At 45.8% G+C, this 13,974-nt stretch overlaps 1 long non-coding RNA gene across 1 annotated transcript; it reads right to left on the minus strand.

The window, feature by feature from the left end:
* Nucleotides 1–10,472: 10,472 nt before the first annotated feature.
* LOC129380307 (uncharacterized) lies at nucleotides 10,473–13,534 on the minus strand. The gene is made up of 3 exons (XR_008608310.1): nucleotides 13,043–13,534; nucleotides 11,653–11,800; nucleotides 10,473–10,744 (listed from the first exon to the last, which is right to left on the minus strand). It is a non-coding gene; the product is annotated as an uncharacterized lncRNA (long non-coding RNA).
* Between the last annotated feature and the right edge of the window lie 440 nt (nucleotides 13,535–13,974).

Raw genomic sequence — 13,974 nt, forward strand, 5'->3', positions numbered from 1 at the left:
CGCTCATGTTTTTAAGGGCTTGTGAATTGTGTGACCGTCTTTGAATGGCTGTAGCGCGTAGCATCGCGTTGTTGTGTGATTTTTTTCTCAAGTTCTTGTTTTTTCTTTCATATGTTATTCCCTCTGCTGCCCCTTTCCCCCGCGCAGGGTAGCCAGCGGGTACTTACAATGGCTAACCTCTCTGTCTTTCCTCTCCTTTTGTTTCTCTCGCTTCCACTGCGAGGCTTCTTCGGAGGTAGCTACAACAGCGCTCGTACGGTCGCACAACTCCTGAAATGCGGTTTCCGACGGTAGGCGGAACATTGCTTTGCAAAGAATCTTTGTAGCTTTTTTTCACACCTGCTACACGACATGTTGATTGTTGGAGGACCCTTCTTGTACCGTACGCGAACCAGACAGAGCTATGGAGATACGTATTCCCAGCAGCGTTACGAACTTTACGAGGAGTATTTGGCATTCCTTCATTATGGCTTTGCCGTTGTTTGCCATCGAGCCTGTTCTTTGAAGGATTTCACTCAGTATTTCTTGGTCCCTGGTGTATTTGTTTATTTGTTTTTGTAATATTGCAATAATTTTAACTTCAATACATCCTGAACTGCCCTATTTATGTGACTTGATTTTTTTAATAGCATTACTGTTGTAAATATGCGTATTGAACCTGGTTGATGTTTTTCCATATCGAAAGACTGTTCCGCATGTTTAGCTGTTTTTCTACCTTTCTTTATCGAAAACATGCATTGTATGTGTAATCATATGCCCACCTGCTATGGTCTTGATACGAGACTGGCGGTAGAGTAAATAAAATAAGTAAAAAATAAAACAAATAAATAAGTAAAGAAATGCAAAGAAAGGCTGTAAATTGGTCTGTAACCCACACGCTTAAAGCAAAATGGGTGTGAGTTTGAAACCGATTTAAAGCCTTCTTTGCTTTTAAGGGCGCGAATTATTTTACAGTCCACCTGGAACACCACTGTAGCAGAAAGAAGACGATAGCACAAGAAGAGCGCGTCAATACTGAGAAACGATGCCGTGTCTGTGAGTTCATGTGCTTTGCCTGTTCATGTCTCTTGTCCTGCTCATGTTCCGCTCATGTCCACTGCTCATGTCATCATCTCGTTGGCGCTGCACTGGTGTTCCAAGATGCTGCAACTGCAAGCCCGCATCGAAACCCGAAACCCAGAAGTCAAAAAGTTTTCGTACCACTGAGATAAGAGGCACCCGATGTTCGTGCCGTCAGGATTTGCAAATGACACGTCAAGGTAAGCATCAGAACCGAGTGGTACCGCGACCTTGAACGATGCGTCGATTTTCATTTTCTCGCCGAGTTTCGCATTCGAGAGAGTGACGTTCCTGATCTTCACGATCGGATCATGTTCCCCTGCGAAATAATCATTCAGGGATAATTGTGAAGTGTCGGCCTAACAAACGCTATTGCGGTCAGATGAGTTGATGTGCAAGTGTAACATCAGCATTAACAGAAGAGTTCGCTGCAACGTTAAAGGTGCCAAGTGCGTGCGCCTGCTTATTATGATGGTTTTGTTTCTGCCATGGGGCATTTTGAGAGGAATTGGGGGTGAGCTCCACCACTGCAACAGCTGGCGCTACCGTCGGCGTGACGTTGCATGAGGGATCACGGGGGCACAGCGGCCGCGTCGGCAGCTTCGGATGCACCGAAGCGAGCTGAAAACGAAAGCTCAATATGTCAACCACGCTGCGGTTCTGATTAAGTGGGGAAGTTTTTCCGCTTCGGGCCTGTCCTTGACAACACTTGAAAGTACTATAATAGGTAGTGGCTGCCTTTGAAGGCGTCCAACATGGCAGGCTACTGCTCGATGCCGCAATGCCGGACGCAATGCCGGCAATGGAGCCCAGTGTCCGCCTTATTCACACACCCACAGGACAAGAAATAGCGCGAAGCTTGGACCATCATCATCCTGGCTACGCCCGCTGCAGTCTAAAGGCCCCTCCCATACTTCTCGAACTACCCCGGTCCTGCCGGAGTTTGATTGTTGTATTCATATAGGAGGTTGTGGCCAAGTGCTGCACCAGGGGGCCAATCCTACTCTGGCGAGGGAGCGCATTCCCGGCGGTTGTGGTCAACGGGATCAGGCTGCATTCCAGGCCTTTAAGCAACTTTATCAACACGCGGATCTTCTTTTTTTTTAATCCGGTGGAAAATTGCACGGCACCGGGATTTGAACCACGGTCCTCTTATACGTGAGGCGGATGCTCTACCTCTACCCCATGGCTGCTACAAGCGACAACTCGAGTGTGCATAAGCACTTGCATACAGCATAAGCATAAAGCGTAAGCACTTGCAAGCACGTGCATAAGCACATAAGGCTGCGATCTTCGGTGAGCAGAAAGCGTGCACTGAGACGCTCTCCCGCACCCGGACAATGCCATGAAGCTTTCATCTGTGAACTTGTCGATGCTAGATACTGGAAAGTTCACTGGAATGGATGGGGAACGGTAAGAAGCACCTTAAAAAAATTATGACATATGTTCATGTTTGTGTTAGCACCAAACAATCAATGTACTCGATTAAGAAGAAGAAGAAGCGGGAAATTTCTTGCTGAGAAGGCCGTTAAACATGCAGTGCGATGCCACTTGCGAAATAATGTTATTGAAATGTCCAAGACTTTAGAAGAAAAGAAAGAATAAATAGTTGAATCGTTGCGACGGCACGTATCACAATTGTTGCCGTAGGCGTGGAAGTCCTTATAGCTATAACGAAATTATTTTTGAACAGGTCTGATTGCGTCCACGCACCAATGGTTGCTTGTGTACTGTCAAATGCTCATATTCTGCGGCCTAAAGCTCACGGTACGGCACGAAAAGGCGCTCGTAGAGAAAGCGAAACATTGTGCGCCGACGTGCATGCAGACACACAGTCGTTCGCTGCGAACCCGTGCCATTGCTGCATTGACGCTTTATTCTGTCATGCTAGATTTGGTTATACAGACAGCCCACTATAAGAACATATTTCATATGGTTCGCGCTCAGCCGAGTGCCTATATTTAATGCAAGACACCTGTTTGGGGGACTCCATCGCGGCGACCGCGCGCAGTGGCCGTTCACTGTACGTATTCGATACAGAGATATCGTCTGTAAATCACTCTGTGCTTTCTGTTTGTCCAAGGTTGTTATTTTGGAAGTAAAATGCTTTGGTCATTTCGGGAGTACTTACAGAAATGTCCAGGAGGGCTCCCCCGTGGTGTCTTTAATGAGCGCCGACAGCCAACCTTGGCTGCCGTTTATTGCATTGAAGCACAAAAGTAATTGGAACACCAATGCATTTCTGCCCAAAGTTCGGGAATTTATATCTCGAAACTGGTATCATCCTGAGAATTTGTTGCATGTGGACCCGCCTAGCGAACTCCACGGCTAGAATATGTAAATTGTAATACGGACCATAACTTCATTACTTAACTTAATCAGTGAATTTTCGCTAATTAGTCTATTATGCATTCAATTTTTTGCGCAAGTAATATCCGCCCCTTCGAGTAGACAAGCTCATGAACTAGAATTGTGGTATCTGCGACAGGCCACCTTAAACATTTTTTAAAGTGTTCGCTGGAATACCCTGTAGTCTGCCTAATGCCCCCCTCCTCCATACCTAAGCCCGCATACCGCGCGTTTCGCGCCGGGCCGCTTTGCTTTCCTCGGCAGGAATTCTCTCACTGTCAGGCCTGGTGGCGAAGCATGTCAAGTCATGCTGTACTCACGCCAAGAGACAAAGTAATTTAATTAGAGGACCACATTACGCCGTATGCATGTTGAGAAAGTAACCATAAACACAAGCTAATCAAAGCTACAAAATTCTCTAAAAATCATGACGAATTTAGAAACATTTAATAGCGAATATGACGGTAGAGATGCCGTAACAGTGCCGAAGTGACGTAACCCATGACGTTCTCAACAACTGATTGGCTCACATTATTACCACTACGAAATATTTTGGTTTCTTGCGGTCCTCGCCGGGGGGGGGGGGGGGAGGGGGGAGGGTCTCTCCTATCTCTCTTGCTCAAGGCGATAGCAGCGTTTTCGCGGTTGTGCGTGAACGGCTTGTCAAAGTTTATGTGAAGATGACCGTCGAAGTGACGGCTGGGGGTTCTACAGTTAAGATTGAAAGATCGAGTCATCGCTAATACTGCACTACGGGCGCTCTTGTCTCGACTCCTGTCAATATGCGTTAGGCTCTATTATCGTGTATTCAGTTCACAGAGCAAATAACGTGTGCAGGGTCGCCGTCTTCATGAGCATCAACTTAAAAAAGTATTGAACACTTTGTAATGAATGTTTCTATGTCTTTTAGTCAGAATGACGTTACAATTTTTATCCTAAAGTGCCGGTGAAATACAATTGAATTCGCCGTTCTTTGTGATTGCGAGAGCAGTTATACTGACACTCCAAGCACATGTCTGCTGCCGGAGTCGCAATGACGCTTCGTATAAAGTCCAAGGGCGATATGCTGTATGTGAGAGTAATAGCGTGCTAGGGTGAGCCGGTGATCGTGGCTCAATTTCGCGCATGAAAAGTAGGAAAGCGGGAAGGAAGCTGTCCACTATAGCTGTCCGCTAATTTGCTATCGCAATCGATGTTTCGCCTTTCTGGCGAAACTGTACCTTTTTTTTCTATTCTTGCTTTCTAGCGCCTATTTACTTGGAGCGCTGTTTATGTTATGCCCAGTTGTGACATCAATATTTCAAAAAGTAAAAAAAAATCGTTGCACGAATATGGGGTCTTAAATAGATTAAAAGCCTGACTCTCATGTCAAGATTTCTTGGTAATAGTTTACTACTTGGAGGTATTATGCAATATCGTAAGCGTGATCACTATATGCTGGCCCACAAAAATAATTCAATGTGCGCTGACAAAGGTATCTCGTACCCCCTACGTGACTGAATTCGCAAGAAAGGTTCGATGCGCGCAAACGCACATTTTTGTAGTTGAGGAAAGACCCAGCAGTAGCATGCGTAATTTGCGTAATCACTTCCAAACTACTGGGGACGTTCATCGTGTAAATCGACTTAGGAGGCGCGTGATATCTACCCTCCCCTCTCTCCACCCGTCAAAAATGCATCCGCATGACTTTCAAGACGTCCAGTTTCTCAATACATACATTGCCTCTACACTACACTTTGCATTTGAGTGTGATTGCGCATCTCAATAATCCAAGGTCATTGTTTTTTTCCTCACCGGTACAAACGGTCAGTGAAGGCTTCTGAGGAGAGCAGGTCGTCACGTGAAGTATAGCGGCAATACTGAGAAGCCCAATGGGAATCATGTCCCCAGAGTAAAACGACGAACTTACTGACCATGTGGAATGATTCCTTTATGTTGTAAACGGCAGTTAACCGGATGTACCAGCGACGAGCGAACTTCCATTGGGTTCTAGCTGCTTGCTTACCGCATCCGTTCTAAACGTACTAGCCAAATAAGAGTGTCACATTGAAGCATGCATGCTTCAATGTGATGCTTTTGTCTGGCTAGTAAATTTAGGTGTCACGAATGCCGGCTGAAACCCACGTATGCGCAGAGAGCGGTTGAGCTTAGTGTGCATGAACTGTGCGTGGCCCAGAGTGAACTCAGAATGCGATCATTGAAGCAGATGCGAATGGTTTTCACTCTCCAGATATTGCATCCGGCTATCTTGTGTAGCGATGCGCCTTGTCAAGTTCTTGTGCGCATCCCTGTTTTATTAGTTGTTCGTGTCAGATGAAGGCTACGCTTAGCGTCATCCGTCGTTTCGTTGATCACGCATGTGTCGTTCAACTGTGAACTCTTCATTCTGTTGACTGCCTAGATTTGTAGGATAGTGAGAGCTCTCGTTTCCGGAGAATATTTTATACGCTGGAAGGTACTCTTTGTTTTGCTCGGCACCGCACTGGGCACAAAGGGGGCGGGATTTCTTTTTGCTACCGTCATGAAGTAAACTACGACTTTTCGCAGACGACTGCGTAGTTTACAACACTGTTAACTCCTCTGACGATGTTCTTTGCCTGCAGCGTGACCTCGATGCCATCTCGTCATGGTGCGAAAAATGGCACATGCCTCTCAACTTATCGAAATGCAAATCTATGTCTTTTACCCGAAAACGCAGTCCTTTTCAGTCCACTTATCGCATTAGCTCTGTCAACATCAGCGCCACTTCATCTTACAAGTACCTGGGTCTTATTTTGACGTCATCACTCTCTTGGATAACACATATCGAAACAATACGTCGCAAAGCTGCGCGCTCACTCGGGTATCTACAAAGAAATCTAAAGAAGGCATCCCCAGAGGTAAAGAAGTTGGCATACTTGACATTTGTCCGTCCACAACTTGAATTTGCTTCTGCTGTCTGGCATCCATCTCAAGATTACCTAGCCGCATCATTGGAATCCGTTCAAAACCGAGCCGCCCGCTTCATCACTTCACATTATTCACGGTACACTAGTGTCACTTCTTTGAAACAAACGATAGGCCTGCCAACACTGAAGTCTCGCCGCATCATATCACGTCTTTGCTTGCTGCACTCTTTTTTTTACAATCCACGCTCAAGGCACCACCTTCTTAAACCACCATTACGAACTTCCTCTCGCATAAGTCACAGCTCTGCCATAGCACGTTTACCCAGCCGCTCATCTGCCATGACCACTTCCTTCTTTCCTGATGCAATCGTTTATTGGAATGCGCTCCCTGACAACTTCGTTACCTGTACTGACCGCAAAAAATTTCGTGAATACCTAACAAATCACTTTCAATAACTTTCTGTTCCCAGTGTACATCGTTCATGAACCCATCATAAACCTATCGGAATAGTCTACCCTTGTCAACCCTTCCACCTAGTCTTTTTCTTTTGTTTCTTTTATTGCTAATGTATTGCCGTGTTACTTCTTTCAATTCGAACTTTTTCTTTGATTGTTTAAAGTCGTACAAAATCAGCGATGTGTTATTTTTCTTTTTTTCGGTGTTTTGCAAGAAACCACTCTTACACGTGTTTGTATTGCCCCCCCTTGTGTAATGCCTTCGGGCCTTCAAGGTGATAATAAATGAAATGAAATGAAATTAGAATTTTCCGTACTCGACGGTGCTTATTACTATTACTGGAGGTCGCCACATTACTCACTCGAAGGCTAAATTTATACTGTCTTATTAAAAATGCTACAGCTGAAGAAAGTAAGAACACCTCGTAGATGGGAAAATCATTCAGTATTTGCTATGAAAGGGGTATATTGAGTAGTTGCACGCTTCTTGTATTCTGGCTCGCAACCTTCTCAGTAATCAATTGGGAAAACATTCCTCTGCTTTCGTTGGAATCTTACTAAGCTTTCATTGAAGCCAAGTTACTTTAAATGGATCCTGCTCCTCACTCTTTTCTTGACACTTCATTTCCCAATGAAGCGTATCTTATACGCGGCTGCAATTGGCGAATAGCTGACGTCAATCAAGAAGGGCGTTTGAATCAGTGCGCTTCTTTTTACTGTTACTGCGTATATTTGTTGACAAAGTTTAAAAACCAGGCTGAAGTAAGCAAAATTTTTTCTTTAATTTCGATTATATTTACGTACTTCCGGCAGATGCCGACTATCGGCTGCTCACACTCGGCCACGGCCGCCCGCGTAGCCTTTGGCCACCCTGTTTATCGGTGTCATCGTAGCCGTCGGGTCTCTCTACTGCCGACTAGCTTTGAACGCTCAAATAGCCTCGAAACACGCCAAGCTTAAGGTCATACCGAACACATTCTCGCCTGCGCGCGCTTTCTCCTGGCCGCTCCTGGTTAGACGTCTTGGCAGACTTATGGCGCTTCAAAATGCGCATGCTGGATGTGTCTTGGATGTGGCTTGGATTGCAATTTGGATATACAAGAAAACGTAGTTCTGTTATGCGGAAACTCAAACATAAACCCCCTTTTCCAGCGTTTCTACCATTCATACAGAGGCACGCAAGGTTCCGTGCAACGCTTCCAGATGGCGCTCGCCTCCGCGCATCGCGACCATACTAGAGGCCGCGTTTCTACAGGAAAGCTCGCCTTCGTGCATAGCATTCGCTGCTAAGGTTACCCGGTAAACATTACGACTACATAAGCTGCAGTTGCCGGGAACTGTGAGAAGCAGCCAGGGATATTTGACTGCTACCGCGTTCCACACATGAAGGCGAAGCTTAAGCGCCTTCCAATTTTTATTAGAACTTGAGGATATCCGTCCAGCTGTCGGTTTACGTTCCACTGGCCTCCTTGAAGGCCTTGGGTTCAGGGATAGCAGAGGGAAAGTAAACATGTACGAAATATAGAATAGTAAAAAGCGACTGGGGGTTTGGTGGCAGAAAAGTAGGGAGTCCACAAACAACAGAGGAGCCCAAAACAAAGTTCGCTATAATGACTTTGAAAGTTTGATGCTGAGCATTTATTGTCTGTCATAAAACATGGGTAAGCCGTTCAGCAAAATAAGAAAAATAGAGTTTGGTGACGCGCACAACTGCCCCGTCTTAAAGTGGACGTTCAAGCATCCATTCATGCATGCGATAAATATGTGGGTAGTTAGCCTGTCTAAAGTCTTTGGTTTTTTAGAAAGTGGCAGAAAGATGAATAAATTTGTGGTGAGGACCAGCTAGAGACAGCTGCAGCATACTATGGGAATAATGGCTTACATCAATCTACAACTCACACCTTACACCCAAAAGGGTGTAAGGGTGTGAGCTATACATTGATTTACACTTTTCATTTATAAGGGTGTAAATTGTTTTACAATTCAGGAGGCTTGCATAATGCCGACGAGACTGTGCTGCACTTACGCGACGCTGGTTTTCAGTAGCAATTGCGAGGGGTAAACATGGCCAGGCTCCGGTAGCCAACCGTGCATACACTACCGTGTTCTTTTATGTCTTGCGCTGTTTCTCCAAGCATTCATTCACAGAAATTTACATGCGAAACCTAAAACTGTGAGCCGATATGCACTCAGTGTGCCCACGTGCATACCATTCCGCCGGTAAGGTACAGAAGTGCTCAAAATTGAATACGGCGTTCAATACACTGACTTCACCTCCGAACTCGACCGGTTCGTTCATGGGCTGACCGCTCTCCCTTATTTCATTAATTGCAACAGTTAAGGACAGCCGCTTTGATTCACCAGTCACACACTACTTCTAAATGAATGCACACCACGCACACATGGCCCGTTGTCCAGTTTTGAAACTCATGAGCTACGGCACCAGTGTAAGGAGACGCATCACGTGCCGAAAGCTGTGTAAGCGACACACAATAATTGAGCCAACTATAAGATACTGGTCCACGGAGGCAGCGAGAAGCTGATTCGATCGTATGGTTGAATACTGTGGCGCTTACGAGGTGATGCCTCTATCAGAGATGGCTGTGCGTGATTTCTGCACCAATACGTAAGGAAGCGGGACATTCTGTGTCCAATGGTTGGCTTCCATTTTTTAAAGCGAAGCCGTCTTTACCTCTTCATTCAGCTCTTGTATTTGCTGGCCGCTGGCTACAGTCGGGGACCGGTATCCGACTTAGTGCAAACAGGCACCAGACGTAGTACGAATCTAGGCGGCTGATTCCGAATGGGCGGACCATCCTGAAAGTAATATTAACACGCCGTGGTCGTCGCACTAATGTCAGCCCTGCTGACTCCTGGCTCCATTCTTGGACAATTGGCCGATACTGGGCATAGTGCAAGGACCTGATATAATGCGAATCGAGGCAGCCCACAGTGACACGTGATGATTGTGAGCGTCGACGTGAGCTCCAACACGAACACGTCGTCGTTTCACGCCGTCGTGTTCGTTTCATCATCGTCATGTCGTCGTGGTCGTTGCATCGTTCTCATATTGTCGTAGTGATTCTACTGTCATCCTTTTATACTTTCACACCGCAGTCGTTGTAGCTTCGTCATTAGTCCAACTTCGTCATGATGTCGTCATACATCGTCATCATTCCGTCACCGTCATGCAGCTGTCACCGTTGCGTCATTGTCATACACTTGTCATGTCGCCGTGGTAGTTCCGTCTTTTGTGAGCACTGGCGATATTCGAAGCGGGCATCACAACTTCTTTCTGTCAAGACACATTAGTTTAGACCCAGTTAGTGTATTTTTTTACTACAGGTGATAGTAAAACAACGATTAAACCATTTCGTTGCAACCCTGCATGCATCCAACCACGGAGTGCATCCGACTTCATAGCCGGGACTGAGAATTTACATTGTCGCTTTCGAGTCACCACTGAGGGATTGACGGCAGTAGGCTATATAATGTAGAAAGGGTGTTGACAATGAAATCGGTGCCCCCTGATGTACTGGTTAGAGGCTCACGTTGGTATGATGTGAGAGCTTGCAATAAGGCCCTTTTTTAACTGCGCTAATGAAGGAGTCGATTTCCAGGCTGGTTCTGTGGCACGTAGTGAGTTATGCGTCGATTTGGGTTTTAATCGATGTGGAACCAGCATATGGCACATAAGACTGAAAGGATTACTGTGAAGAGCTTCCTAATTTCAAGAATTTATTCAGAGAGTTATATTGCCAACAGGAAAAAAATACATTTGCGCATGTTACTTCACCTAGGAGAAGATATACAAAAATGGTGTGCAGAAAGATTCGTCGCCTATATGAGGCTTCATCTCGTAAACAGCATTTTGTAGAGACATCAGCTCCTGACGTCACTTTTCAATCGACGTCCACTTTGACTGGGTACTGGACACACCCCAGAACTTGGCCGTCGTCCACAATTTTTGTAGTGATTTCAACGTTTCCATCCTGAAAGCATGTAAATAGCAGATATGCAGAACCAGTTTTCTGACACAGGACCACACGTCAATGTAGATGTTTCGAAAGGCGCTACTTCTATTGTTGATCTAAAGCTGGCTGCTCCAGTGGCTAATGATGGTGATGATAATAATGAAGTTGATTATGATGATGACAACTGAGGGTAGAGCCCTTTCTAGAGATGACTCAAGCTAGACTGACGAGAGTGACCATTGTGGTTATAATGAAGACGTTGGACCAGTTATTGAGGGGGGGGGGATAAAATTTTCTCAAGAATACTGAAGCTCTGTTGAGCTGATGTGAAATCATCTTAAGGAACACAGCACAAACGGTGAAGCCGAGTAGTAGAAAAGAAGCGCTTGGGACAACCGTTCAGATCGCAACTCAGAACATTATCAGAAGCATACGTTAAAATTTGCTTTTTGGCATTACTTGAAGCAAGTCCAGTGCTTTTCACTTTTTAGACTCAGCTCTGCTGTCAAACTATACGGATGGGAAAATAATTATAAAAATTATGATTATTACTGTGATCACCAGGCATTTATTATTGCTTCTAATAAAACTTCAGTTGCGAGTCTAGTGCCCGTCCTGTCGCGTCATTTTTTATGGACCGCGTCTGTGTTTGCGCTGTGTTCAGGAACAGGAAGTTCAAATTGAAACTTGGAGTTTGAACGAGTGGTAACCAGTATATGATTAGGAGGCATCCCCCCCCCCCCTCCTTGTAGCGGGGACTCCCGAATAAGTTTCACCGCCGAGGATTGCTTAGCGTGCACTTCAATCTATGTGTGCACGAGTATTTTTGCATTCTGTCCCCGTCAGAATGAGGCCGCCGAGGCACGAAGGGTCCTTCGATACTAATGTATCAATTCAAAGGCTGTATTTCTGATTATGCAACTCACCCCGAAGTATTCCTTGGCCTCCTCGTTTTTGGGCAGACGGAATTCGAGCTCCGCCGTGTACGTGCCTGGCTGGACGGGGCAGCTGTTGTTCCAATCCTTGTTCAGTCGTTTCTCGATGCGCGTTTTTCCATCGCAGAGGTTCAGATTGCTATGAATATATGCACAGTGAGTAGCATCATACCTCCAATGAATAATAAGAAGGCGTGAAAAGAAATTGTTGGGCTCAGGGCTCTTGCAGTAAATTGTAAAAAAGAAGCAGATAACGTGACACTCATTATATTATTTTTGAAAATGTGAGCTTTCAGACCTGAAAACATGATTGTGATAAATGTCGCGAACGTGATTGTTTTCCTCGCAATGTGTCGTTATAAATGATGCATTCATTGGACATATGAAGGCAAGAACTGATAAGGCGAAACTAGAAAGGTTTATCGCTGGTATTAAAGGAAGGAAGCATTAATTGGAACACAGATGAACTCAGAACTAGGCCATAGAGCTATGATATTTTGATTTAAACTGGCGAAGTGTTGTCTCTCACACGCAGTGATGACAGAGATGACCGGGATAAAACAAATTTCAGTCAATCACTTATACTTCCTAATGCGAAACCTGAGCGCAGCTGCACACGTGTTTTCATTTTGCGATATATTGAGGCAAAGTACTTGAGACCAAGATAACCGCACCGACTGACAGTGGGCCAGTGCGCTCAGCACCTTCGCTCAGCGAGGGGCAGTATGGGAAGGTTGCCATGATTAGCGGCATCGGAGACAGCCGTGGAAGAAGACAACGACGAACGCGCGAGCAGTGGCACGAGTGCGTTCGCGCGGTTAAACCCAGAGACGGTGACGCTCGACCCAGGAGCGGGCATCTAAAAGCTGCGGTCTCAAAAATGGGGTGACGGTACAAATGGCGCTTGTCACCGAAGGAAGCGAACATCCCAAAACCTTCCTCGTTTTCTGTGCCTTGTTTAGCTGGGCGTGGGTGTATACAGCTCTCACCAAATCAGCTGCTTTCTTACTTAATGTAATCTCACCTGGTTTCTACGTTTCAGGAGGCCGAGTGGAAGGCGAACCCTGAGGCCCACATTTTAACGAAGGACATTTATACCACTAACGCCTACATTTTTTCGGCGTGCACGAGCGTTCCATCGCTTCTAATTACCATGCGAACACGCCAAACAGCTCGGTCAACACAGAGCCCTGCTAAAGTTGTGTTCATGGAGACAAATGTTCTTGTTTTTTAGGCGAACCGAAAAGTGGTAATTTTACTTATCGCTGTGTAGAATGGCGTGTATTTTTTTACACGAGACATTGAAATATATTACTTAATAAAGGCTTCTAACACGGGTAAAATTTAGTGCACTGTTTAATTAACCTTTCCGAAGGCTTACCATGGCAAAAAGTCCTCCACGCAAGGTACTGTGGTACCGTTGGGTTTGGAGAAGGACAACTGCAGAACTGGGTTCTGGCCGACGGTAGTCTTGACGGAAACTGTCGCGTCAATTTTCACCTTTTTTCCCACTTTAGCGTCCTTCACGGTGGCACTCTCGAATCCGACAACGGAATCGTCTCCTTTTGGAGGAAGTACAAGGTAAGAAGGTTGATAGGTAATGGCTCATACCCCAAAAAACGGCGTCTAGTGGCATGAAACATATCATCATCAGCAATGACTCATAACCCCTAAAGCCAGGAAAAAATCCAATGGCTGATACCCCCTTGAGGCAGAGGCTACAAGCGCTCGGCAAAGTCAAGCGAACAGTGCATGCATTGATTGAAATCACCCATACAACACAGAACAGCACACGTTTCAAATAGAACAAGCTCAAAAGAAGCATCCTAACCATCAATAAAGCATTGCCTACCCCCCTCGGAAGTACGATGCGTCCGAGAATGCTTACAACACAGGAAATGAGGTGCGACGTACGAAGCTGGCGGCAGCAAGGCGTTCGACCTCGATTGCATCTTTCCCTGCTGAGAGGATGCAACGTTACGTCGAAGAGAAGCGTCGTTAGCGCGAGCCTGAGCCCGCTTTACAAGCGCGCGAAGAGGCAACTAAGCGTCGAAAATGAGCCCAAGAAGGCGAACTGCGAAATCAGCAACGCGAAGATGCGAGACGGCAACGTAGATGAGGCCGAAGCTCGCAGGCGGCTTGCCACACGTCCACTTCACACTGCCGCTCCGTAATGCCTTACAAGAAGTCTCACCCCTCCGAGCATATAACTATTGCTAAGTGTGCAGCATACTTTCGCTGTCACGTATTACAGGAGTGTAACGTGCTGCCAAACTTTCTTTTTTTTGCGCGTATGTGATACCTTTTTTTCCC

This window comes from Dermacentor andersoni, chromosome 10, assembly GCF_023375885.2.
Source record: "Dermacentor andersoni chromosome 10, qqDerAnde1_hic_scaffold, whole genome shotgun sequence".
Lineage (NCBI taxonomy): Eukaryota > Metazoa > Arthropoda > Arachnida > Ixodida > Ixodidae > Dermacentor > Dermacentor andersoni.